Source organism: Pipra filicauda, unplaced genomic scaffold, assembly GCF_003945595.2.
Source record: "Pipra filicauda isolate LSUMZ 115617 unplaced genomic scaffold, ASM394559v2 scaffold394_size754893_pilon, whole genome shotgun sequence".
NCBI classification, from domain to species: Eukaryota; Metazoa; Chordata; class Aves; order Passeriformes; family Pipridae; genus Pipra; species Pipra filicauda.
In genome coordinates this window covers 506,769-519,844 of record NW_024104525.1, presented here as the reverse complement: position 1 = coordinate 519,844, position 13,076 = coordinate 506,769, and positions in this window count along the sequence as shown.

Here is a 13,076-nt window from a genome sequence, read left to right as displayed (position 1 = left end):
CAGGGTATCAGTCTAATATATCAATCAGATAAAGCCCAGCTAGAGACCACTTGAAACTTTAGGAAAATGTACTGTGTAAATGTTGACATAATTGCACAGAGAAGTAAAATTCCTGAAGTAATTTAATATGGTACTTTTCCTCTCTTGCCCTGCATATTATATAAAAGAGAGGTTTTTTTACATCGAATTTAGATCTAAAACTTAGTAAATTTATTGATTCTTATAAATGTACTGTATAAATAAAAATGTTTATTAACATCATATGAAGGCTGACACTAACATAATTAAAATGATAGTAACATATATCATAAAGTTCTACTTTTTTTCCTTTTTTTTTTCCCAGGCAGAAGAGATTTATGGAAACAACGATATAATTTGATAGCATATATGTTAAATTAATGTTCACCCATGTTTCATTTTTTCATAATCGATTTAAACCTCATTTTTGCAAGTCTAGAAGATTAAATTCAAGACATACTTTCTGAATTTAAGATAATTTCCTTTCTGAATAACATCTATTTAAGATGAAGCAAAAATGAATAATTTTATGCAGATGAAAAGCACACTCCTATTGAATTGTTACTATCTAAAAACAGAAACAGACTGTACATTTTAGTAAAACAGGAATTTTCTGTAAAACTTTCTGAAAACCAAGGCATTCAGTAGATCTTGCCCCACCACACAGGGCTTAAGATAAGAAGGTTCATCAGAATCACATGACCTGAATGATCTATCCAGTGAAGAAATCACCATGTAATACTGTGCCTTTTTGACCTGAGAATTATTGCCTCCTATTTTTTTTGCATTTTTATATCACTTCTAGATTGGTACAGCATTCTCAGTAGACATGTGATCATAAATTCATGGCTTTGCCACTACTGTTAATATACTGAAATTATCTATATCAGCTTTCTTAAAGCTTTGTACAAAGTCTTTATATTACACAACAATGTACACTCCAGTATTATAATGAAAAAGAATAATATCTGATGGATTTTAATTATTTCGTACATAGTACCTGAAAACCAGTCCAGATATCCTAATATATTTCAAACTTTATATATATCTAAGTTTAAGAAGCTGAAACAAGTCCCCGCATTTAGGCAGCTGAGGAGGTCTTTAGATTCTCTGAGGCTTAATTCAGTTACCTACCCTTGGACAGTTTTTTGACACTGTTTGAAACATTATAAAGTGTTGTTCAGCTGCCTGAACTTAGAAACTTAGTGTTATTTTAAAAGCACTAGACAAATCCACTTAACTACAGCTGGTTCTTTAAAAGGTTCATGACTTCCGTAGGTCCTGTTCCCTACCTTCCAGACTCATGGAGCATGAATTGTATATTTTAAGACTTCTCAGGAGTATTAGGTTTCAGCACTTGAGTAATGACTTCTTCACTATATACTCTATTTGCCTCTTGGTGTCTGAATCATCCTAACAGAACTGACAGCTATGGCTAAGCACTTCTAAAAGGCCAGTCCCCATATAAAACATTTTGGGAGGATTAAGTTGATATTCTAGGGCACCTGTGTAGACACATTTAGATATCTGTATTCAGCATATATATATAGTCTGAGGTTTAATTTTCCTCCATATTTGTTAAAAATGGCTTTTCTGAAAGTAAAATGAACAAAATTATTTATTTCTTTCTCAGAAAACAGGAGGATACAGCTAATGTGTAGAACTAATAAACTGAGAATTCTAATCATTAGATTTGATGACATATACATTCATATTCCTTATTGTTTTGAGTTTTAGACTGAATAATATTAGTAGGAGAGCTCACATATGAGTAAATTAGGAAGGGAAATAGAATCTTATACTAATGTTTAATTTTCATAATCAGTGAAGGAAAAAAAGTGGGTAGCGAATGATAGATTTCAAAAGTAAGTTATAGTTCTTTTCATATCATTTTTCTCAGTTTACCACAGGGTAAACATCATTGCACTTTTGCATGCTATCCCAGTGCTTATCCCTGGTGAACCTGGTTTTGTCCTTTTTCCTCTTTCAATATGGTTAAAAGCTCTATTGTTTAGCCCTGATAAGTTCTGTGAAAAACCCTTTTCCCTTTCTGAGAAACGTGCATCCCATTGCGTATCAGTAGACCTGGTGTTGTACAGACCATCCCATGATTCAAAAACCACAAATTCCAAGGGTGAAACTAGCCTCTATGTCACATGTTGAGCAGTTAGGTCTGTCTGTTCCTTTCGATATACTTCCCTGCTACTGAAAAGCTATCAGTGATATAGACTTGGAATTCTCAAAAATTATTCCACTGAATGTCATACACTTCTTTTATTCTAAGATGTTTTTGGTGTGAAAATAGGAGCATAGACTTTGCACAGTTGTCACAATCATTCTTTTAAAATAAAAATACTACATTAAAAAATACTTAAATTATATTAATGTCCACTTTAAAAAGCAATTTTTTTTATTCACCAGTGTGATTTAAGCTCTATTTCAGACCTAAGAAATATTGCAGTTTGCTTTACGTACACTTAAAATATAATTAAACACTTAATCTTTGCTAAATTTTCACCAAAGCTCCTGTCACAGAACCCCAGGAATCTCTGTCATAACAGAGGGGGCATTTTGCTGTAAGAACAAAATAGCTGGTCTTTGAAGAGCAAGGAACAGAACCTACAACTTACTTTAGGACTTTGAGATCCTAAATCAAAAGGAAAAACAGTATGAGAGAAAGATTAAATTGGAGGAAGTGGAGATCAGTATCCACAGGACACAATAAATGATTAAAGCTTCCTTACATAAAGTAACTTTATAAAGAAAACAACTACTACAGATAGAGATTAACTAGAACATTTTAATTAGATCATCATGATTACTTGACTAAAGATTTAATTAGAACAACTACAGCTATGGAAAGCAATCACAAAATCAATTAAGATTAGAGGCAAACAGAAACCTATAAAAATTTGAAAAAATTGTCACGAAATCCATGAAAGAGATGGTTAAAACAGACTCCTGTGTTTAATTCAGACAACAGTGAACTCAGAATTTTGAGCAGGATGCTGAGAACCAGGCTTGTATTCCTCCACTGAACTGTGTAGTCACATTATATCATATCACTCGTGGATGGGGTCTTAGATATATTTAGAGAGGAATGTGTGTGCAAATATTGTTTAATCATTTTATCTCAGGTACAAATTAGAAAATTTAAAACTGGCAAGAAATCACCAGTTTAATCTCTGTAGTACTGAACAAATTTTCTTACCTAGAAGAAAAAGAAATACTTACCTTTAAGTTAACTGCATATCCTGTGCTCCTCTTTGTCTTTTGAAACATTTAAAAATCCTATCACATGTAATATTCAGAGACAAATTATTTATTCATTATGTAGCTTCTGGAGATTTATTCTTAGTTTAGATCTGGAAGTCTTATGGTTCTGTAGTTGGTTACCTCAAACTAATTGCCTTGAATCAATTACCCAGCATGTATTACAGTGTGCTTTAGTGCATTTAGTATTTTATAGCTCACCTTTCTTGAACAACAGGTCCTTATTTTTACAGTGCATTTATTTAGCTAGTCTACTAGACCTGAGTTTGTTGACTTTCAAAATAGTTCATCAAGTCTTCATTGTAGCCAGATTAAGGAAGTTGGTTTTATTTTAATTTTGTGACTGTTTAGTTTTAATTTTTTTTCCTTTATATTACATATTTTAATTTAATTTAATAGATGAGCAAATTGTGAACATGTAATTTAACAGGTACAGGTTTTATCATATCATAGAGGATGTAAAGGCAGTTCTAGAAGTGGATGAAATGTTAATAAAATGCTTTGAAGTAGTGCCCTACATAATTGCTGCATATTATTAGTCTCACCATTCTGCATTTTCAAGCTATGAAAAGGCTCATTGCTGTAGCTAATTTCATAGAAGAACAATCTGTTTTCAGGTTTATTTGTGACTTCAAAGTTTTAGCACAGAAATATAATAATTTGAAAGTGAATAAAGAGTTATCTTGGTCTTTGGAGCTGATAAAAAGAGGATACTTCCCTACTACTGTCTTGGAATAGCTTCAGGCTCTCTGGTTTGGTCTGAATACATGCCTTGGCCTTGTTCTGATATTACTGAGGTGAGACATAGACATGCGTCAAGATTCTTTCTTTCCTCTTTCCTCTGAAGTCTTTAATTAAGCACAACAAAAACTAGGGGTTATAAAACTGACAAGGTATACCACTGACTCCAGTTTATCTCCCTATATGGAGAGACCAGTCATATTCTGCAGTTTCTTCTGTGTGTGCACTTCCTTTAAAAAAAAAGAAGTCCAAACATAGATATCTCCTGAAAACATTTGTCAGAACTTGATATTTAGAATCTCATAATACACTTCAATACAAAGTCTATTTCTGGTTTTAGATGTTTAAACGTGACTCCAATAGAAATTAGTGTAGATTTGAAACGGAAGAATTGGAAACCATTTTCTAAGTGTTCTTCATGATCTTCACAAATCAGTAAACACAAAGATACTTACATCTCCATTGTAGTGACTTATTTTGTGAATATGGGGGGGTTTTGTCTTTCATGACAGTAAGAAATTTGAATAGCACCATTAATTATCATAGGACACTATCTAGCATCTATGAAATTTTTTTTCACAAACTGCTGGAACTAAACTGACATACTTAAAAGTTGGTTTTATGCCATTTCTGACTCCACTTTTTAACACAGTGGAAAAGCAGATCTCTTCACCCTATTCAGCAAGATAGCTGTGAGAATGGATGTATATTGGGTTTATGTGGTAAGGTTTTGGTAGCAGACAGACTACAGGAGTGGCTCTCAGTGAGAAGATACCAAAAATTTCCCCTATGTCTGAGAGAGCCAGTGCCAGTCAGCTCTAAGACAGATTCACTGTGTGTACAAGGGTGAGCCCATCAGTGATGGTGGTAGTGCCTCTGGATTAATATATTTAAGAAGGAGGAAAATTTGCTGTGTGACAGCAAATGCAACTGGAAATAGGAGTGAGAATATGTGAGAGAAATACATCTGCAGCAACTCTGCAGACACCAAAGTCAGTGAAAAAGAAAGATGGGGAGGTCCTTCAGGCAACAGAGCAGATATTCCCCTGCAGCATGTGATGAGGACCATTGTGAGGCAGGTTGTCTCCCTGCAGCCCATGGTGGTCCACAGTGGAGCAGAGATCTTCCTACAGCCTGTGGAGGAACCCACTCTGGAGCACACTCCTGAGCAGGACCTGTGGACCCACAGGAAGAGTACCCCACACTTCAGCAGGTTTGGTGGTGGAACTTGTGGCCCCACGGGGGGGCTGCAAATCCTATATATGTATATATATATGTATATTATATTTTTAATCATGAGACTAATTCTACTTACTTCAGTTTAAAAACAGGGAATGGGAAGATGTTATGTTTTCTTATCATGTAATTTTTACACTATGCATGAAGAAATGTGAAATAAATATTCATGAAAAATAATTTTCATATAATTTATACCGGAACATATTCAACTAAAAACAAACATCATGCACGTAAACATCATGCAGTAAACTGTCATATTTTGTATCTAAGGTAATATCATAAATGTTAGAATTTTTTTTTATTTGTCCTTTTATTTTATGCAGCTGGAAACCTGAATGGTGTGGTTTAAGCTGACCTTGTTTCACTATTGTTCCAAGATACCTTGTTAAAATTACTCTTTTAAATTTGTGTTTGCACACTCTGTCATGTTCGTTTTCCCTACATAGAGCTATACTTCCAGGTGAACCTTCTTCAGTTTACCATCTGTTAAATGCTTGGATTCAGCTATAATGTTGGCATTTGTGCCCTAATGGGACTTCTTGCCAAGCATGCCTACATTTTTTCAAAGGTTAGAGTTTTGTGTATGTTCTAACTTTGGAGAGAATGTTATTTTGTTGTTATGTTAATTACTTGCTTTCTGGAAACACCATTTTTGTAAAAAAAATCTTACGATACCGAAGAATTATTAAAGCACGCCAAGCTGACAAGTACGTGTCAGAAATAACACCTCTCTAACACCTCCTTGTCTTGCTTCACATCAATCAGAATTGCAGAAGCTTCAGAGGAACGATATTAATAAAATTCTCCATTACAATAAATAAATAAATGTATGTGAGGTGCACCTGGTTTTACAGACTTGTTTACATAGAGAACAGCAATCTTCATTTTCTGTCCTAGTAATCTACCTCATCTGGTTTTTTCTTGTGTACAATGCTTTTCTCTGTTATGAATAAATGATGGTCTTAAATACTACACACTTTTAAAGAAACTTACTTTTGCAGTAAGCTAAAATATTATCTTTAATTCAACTCACTAATTGTTCATGTTTTCTGTTGACTTTACTTAGCCAATAGAAGACTAGTAAAAATTTAACAGGAATCGCGAATTAAGGGACATATATATACATTTGTGTATTTTTAGTTTAGTTTCTTTCAGAAACAACTTAATCTCTTCTTGTTTGTTTATGTGTGTGTCCATGTAATTAATAGCTTTTTAAATTTTGCACAAAAGTAACTTAGATCTTTTCAATTGATATTGCTATGTTGTACAGATGTAGTTTTTAATCTTTGTGTATGACATCTGAATTAGACAGAGATGTAGAAGTCTCAAAAATATAACATTTCTACAAATCTCATAAAAATAGATTTCGGCCTAGATGAGAGTCCTATTAAACGTCCTGATTATGCACTATATGATTACATCAAAATCAATACTACAGAAAACACAAGGAAAATAGCAATTGTGGCAGTTTCCTGCAAAGCAGGGCTGATGTAGTTATTTACATTATATGAATACAAGTATCTCATTCTTAACCACAGGTTTTGGATCCATTGACTAGTTTCATTCTAATGTGGCAGAATAATTAATGTCTCTGAGATATTTACATTTCCAGAAATTTTACAGCAGGAGGAAAAAACCCTAATAACTTGTGATCTTGCTGGTTTCACAGCTGAACATAGCAGTCTGAATGTCTCTGACAGACACTGCAGATAGACACTGTGGGTATATGCAGCAAATGATAATGCAATTCAGTTAAGAAATCAATCAGCCAAGAGACACAAATGAATAGTAAACTAGCCTTCAGTAGATCCAGATCAAAACATGACTTGTTTAGTATATGAAATAAAACACATCTAAAATTTTCACTTCACATACTTAATAAAAGGATTGTTATTTTCTCATGGAGTATTCACCATGTTAAGGCTGCTGTAGCTGCTACAGTTCCTTTCCAATTTCTTCTTTAAAAATACAGAGTTTATTGTGTTTTCTAATGTTTGAGACTCAGCAGTTTCAGAGAAAACATCTTCCCTGTTATTTATCTCAGTGTCTATAATCAGCTGGAATGTCATATGTAAGAACTTCTGGGCACTTGACAGGGTATAAATTCTCCATGCCTATGAGTTTGGAATCATAGAATATCTCTAGTTGGAAGGGACCCATAAGGATTATTGAGTCCAAATCCTTGATCCTTACAAACCCACCTGGAACTAAAACATGTGACTAAGAGCGTCATTCAGACACTACTTGAACATGAACAGGTTTGGTGCCATGAGCACTTCCCTGAGGAACCTCTTCCAGTGATTGACCACCTCTCAGTGAAGAACTTTTTCCTCCAGTCTTGCCATTACACATCTTCCTATGTCCTGTTGCTGCTCACCAGAGACAGATCAGCCCCTCCACCTCTGCTGCCCCCCTTGAGGAAGCTGCAGACTACAACAAGGGCATCCTTAAGCCTTCTCTTGTCCACAATGAACAAAACAAGTGACTAAACCAATCTATTTCTTTTGTGGTCCAAAGTGTGGTAAACAATAACCTATCAAGTATTCTGGAAAGAAAGAATATGTTTAAACTTTATTTCATAGACCAATAGAACATTTTGGGGGGGATAGATGTTGGGAACACGAGTTTCTATTAAGCCACAGTTTTTATTTTGGAAGTTGTGCAGGACATCTAAATTATATTTTAGTACTCTTCATTTATCTTTCAAGGAATGAATATTATCTAGATTTTTTTTAAAATTTTTAATTTATTTATTTAGGGAGGGAGAATGGGTAATAAGAGAAAATTGGAGCTTTGGAGACATAAATTTGATTCCCAGCTGTCATCCTATGTAGTCTTAGGTAAGTCATCTAATTCACTGTATCTTCACAGTAGTGCATATTAAACAGGCTGTCGATATATGACCTAACCAAGAATAAGATGCAATGAAATAAAGAACAAAATGCTTTGGGTAGAGCTGAAAAATTTCCAGATTCAAATTGATGCTACAGAATGGGGAATTACTTGCTTCATCTATATTGCTAAATGACATCTTGGGGACCAATACATGGTCTTAAAGCCAGGACTATAGATTAGCCCACAGAGAGAGATTGCTTGGCAGCAAGTCCTTCTGAAACTGGGAGTTTGCATATAAACTCTACAGCACCTGGGCCTCAATTTTCTCTGAGTCTCTAGGACTATCTCTTTTTTTTTTGCTGTAGCCCATCAGAGTAGTGTTTCTGCAGCACGAACATAAGGCATATATTGCACACTTTGGTGTGTGGCAGGAAGGTCCTCAGTTGTCCTTGAGGATGAAGAATCAGATACCAGTACTGGAGGATTTCATAGGATAGAGAGAAACATCCACATGTATTCTTGTTCACAGTGACTTTTGGCAGCTGGTCCTCTGAAGAACTTTCCCCAGAATAACAATAGCACTTTGTTTTAGTTAGATTAGGTCAAACAGGACCAAGAAGAGAGTTAACATATAAACAATGTAGAAAGTCAGGTGTCCATACTTTATTGAAGGTGGACAGGTTTGAAAGCCTACTGAGAAGAGTGGAAACAGGTAATTTGGTCTCAGAAGTAAAAAAAGCCCTTAGAGTCCACAGAAGGGACTACAAACTGATTACTTGAATTGAATCATTGAACAAAGAGATGCCTTGAAAGAACATGCTGCCCAGAAAGCCTGTGGAGGGAGTCTCCATTTTTGGAGACATTCAAAAGCCATCTGGGCATGGTTCTGGACAACTGGATGCAGGTAACCTTGCTTGAGCAGGGGAGTCTGACCAGATGACCTGCTGAGTCAAACCTGTGATTTGTGATTCTGTGAACACAGTCACAGGACTTGCTACCTGAATTTCTCCCTACCCCAGCTCTACATTTTGCCTGCAAACCTAAGACAGATTTCAGTTGTTGATTGATTATTTTTTTTTCTAATCTAGTGAATTTAAGCTCAGTAGTTAAAAATTATATCTGTCAATATATTTTGTCTCTTACATAGATTATATTTGACTAGATAACAAGTTCTTAATTCAACTTTTCTCCCTTCAGATCTATAAACTTTTTCTGTAGTCTTCATTAGTTTTAACTGATCTACATGACTGAGGTCAATTTTAAAATTTTGTCACTTAGCTAGTTACTCCGTTTATTCCATTTGGTCTCCTATCTTTTGATCATTTTCTGTGTTAAAACTGTACATTACTCCTTGGTACATAAATGGCTTCCCTACTGACTTCTGTGGGAAAAAAGATAAAGAGCCATATATAAAAATCAGTTCTCTGATCTCATGCTTCTTAATGTGGTATTCCATTATTTTTATCTTCATTTTTCTGTAACTTTGTCCTTAAAGATTTTGGTAACTCAATAATACTTAGCAGTTTAAACAAAAAGAAAAAAAAAATCCTAGTTTTTGTTTTTCTATATTTAAACTGTTAAAATAACATAAAGTGTTTCTGATGTACACATTTAGAAATTGAATGTGTTTGGATATGGAATAGCATATTTTTAACTTTTTTTCCAATTAATCAACAGTTTCATTTGACTTCCATAAAAATCCTTGTGCTTTTAAGTACAATGGTACAGTACCATCCAAGAATATCTGAAACAGTGACCACTGATATGGCAAGATAAAAAAATTAATATGAAAGAAACTAAGTCATCAGTATTGATATCAATGAAGTATCTACACCTTAGAATTTAACATTTATTGGTCAACTGACTGTAGAACCTAACTTTAATGCCAAGTTCAGAGAAGTACCTTTTTTCTGACTAATGAAATAGTGAATCCTTGTTTCTGTTTTCATTACTAGTTCAATTCTGATCAAGTGGAGTTAGATTCTATGTCTTCCTCCAAAGAGGTGGAAGCTTGCCATCAGTGCTCAGCATTGCCTTGCACAGTGAGGAAAGGGAAACGTTTAGTGAGAGTGCCTGTGGCTTTCTCATATACAACAGCAATGCAGAAAGGCAGGAGGTACAAGATTGCTGCTTCCTTGAGGCTGCAGAAGAACTTTTACATTAGCTCTTCTAAGGATTTTTCACATTATTTCTTGGTGTTTGCTGAGTTCCCAGAAGAGCTAATGAATTTGAGTGTGTGAATAATCTGGCTTCTTCAATTACTTTACTATTGCTAAAGCCTTGTGATATGTAGCCATATATCTGCCAATATATAGGACTTTTAGGCCTCTTTGTTTCTTCCAGAACATTTGCCTTGAAAAAGGCAGTTTCATCTGAAGAAATGTGTCCTCTGCCTGTTAAATATGCCTTTTATTTCTAATCTAAATCTCTGACCGTTCAATATCATCTGTAGTTCCTTTTCTTACCAATCTATAGTACATTTTGTTTGAATTGGGCACACGGTACTTTAAATTTCGGTTCTAAATGATCTATCTAGGTATTAAAGTTGCATTTAAGCACTTTGTAGTGCTGGATAATTGATGTCTTAAGTTTCTACTGCCTTTTTACTAGTGGTTTCATAGAGTTCATTTGAAGGTAAAGCACCACCTGTGAGTGGTAATTGGGAGGTGTTGGCTGAGAGCTGAGTATAACGTAATTCACAAATGTATTGCTCTGAAATTCTGAACACATTTCCAGGGAGTTCTGCCAGGGAAACCAGTACATAGTCTTATATGGGTGCTAAGAAGTATGGCTATTACATTAAAATTTCCATAGGTTAGAAGAACACAAATACATAATTCAGGAAATAGTAACTATTTCTCAGTTAAAAAATAGTGAGAGTTACAATTTGCACAAACTGTGGCCGCAGGAAACAAATGGGAAAATATTAATCCTTTTAAACAATTATAGACAGAAAATATCATGACATCTGTTGCATAATGGTACTGAAAGCCTGCTTAGGGTGCATACATAATGCATTTTATATTATATTGATAGTCTATAACTGTAACCCATTAAATATAATTATAATGTAGGAATTGCTACAGCACTGTATATATTGTGGTCATTATAAAAATGCTTTAAAGTTACTTTGGGAACTGCAATCTTTTTCTATTAATAACAGAAGTGTTGCAGAGTGTTTTTCCTCTTACATTCTGCAGAGAATAAGTACATGTCCTGACAATAATCAAAAGGAAAAATCTGTCTCTCTGGAAGTGATACAGTTCTTCAAACTTAGACATCCGGTTTCTTTTCAGATGCCTTAGACTATCTGAGACTTCTGTATCAGGTTACTAACTATGATTCAAAGCCCTTGACTTTATGGAGTGGCAGATACATCCAGGCCAGACTGGATACAATGGGACATCTAAAACAACAAAACTTTGTCTATTAGTGGAACTCAATCTAATTGACTCGTCCGTAGGTTTCCCTATGCAGTGATCATTGGTTAATGCACCTTGTTTCTCATGCTTTGCTGGTGACTCCATCTACTCAAAGAGACAGTTCAACCTGAAATGTTTGTGTTTAATCAGCTTCCTAAATACTTCTTTTAAAAATGTGGGTTTTTCCACAGTATAGAAAATCTGATAGACTACTGCAAGAAAAATACCAAATAGAAATAAGCTGAGCTTGGTTTTTTGAGTTAGTAATCCCAGATATATCTTATTGTCTACCTTGAAACACTTGCTGATGTGAGATTGCTTACTTTTAATTTACCAGTTCTTAAATATTACTACATTTTTAAATTTTACTACTGTCCCTCATAATTCCACTCAAAGAAGAACTGCATGACATAATGATAAAACACCTGTTTACACTATACACTCTTGCAAACCTGACTATCAGAACAGCTGCATTAAAAAACTGGATCTCTTTCAGTACATATGACAGTGGAAATCTACTTGTATATTCAGTGTTCTAACAGTCATTTTTAATAGCACATTCTGTAATTTAAGTGTATTCACAATTTTATCCTCAAATGTTGTTCAGGTCCCCTATCTTGACTTTTTTTTACTGACACTACTAATAGCATTAAAATCATATCACAAAAATGGAGAAGAAGCAAAGAAATTGGCTAGTAACAAAGATAATAAAGATGAAGTCAAGGCCTAGATCCTGCTCAGCAATATTTTGCCTTGGATTTTTCTCTTAGTAAGCATGTACATGCAATGGGCATATGAAATCAAGTTTCCTCATCTCTTCCCCTTTGTTTTGGCTGAGAAAGAGCAGTAAGCGAGATCTGGAAAACTAAACAGCTGCTGATTTCTGCAGCATCTGTCATGGGATGTTTACTAAGTCTGGCAAAAGCAGCAGATGCAAATTGTAGAGAATTTGTGTTACGTATTCACAGAGGATAGGCAATCAGACTGTTGACTGGTAGACAGATGGCTAGAGACAGTACTAATCCAGAAAAGGCTTTCATTATGAATAGGTGTGCCTAGGATTGTGGGGCAAATATTTCATTAACTCCTCATGCTATTTTCTTTACATTGACAATTAAGAAGCCATTTGATTGAAGAAGAAAGAGAAAGAAGGGGACTAACTTATAAAACTTCTCATTTAGACACAGGAGTTCCACAATTTTAGGGAAAAAAGGTAGCTGTGTAGGCTTTCTAAGCAGGTCTTTTTAAGTTCCATTACTGTGAAATATTTCAGTAACTTTCCAGAACTTGTGCTCGCTAAGTTAAATAAATTAAAATTTCCCAATTTAGATTATATGTGCTTTGCTTCTTTTGGATGCTGTATCCAAGGAATTTTGCTATACTCATACCTTTTCACTGAATTTTTGCCTACCTATCCTATTCCACTGAAATTTGTTGGATTTTTCTCTTTGGCTGACAGATACAGAAAGATGTATCACATTTTGCACAGTGTGTTCACTTAGATAACATTTTTTTTCACTGTGCCATCACAGCACATTCTTTTAATGA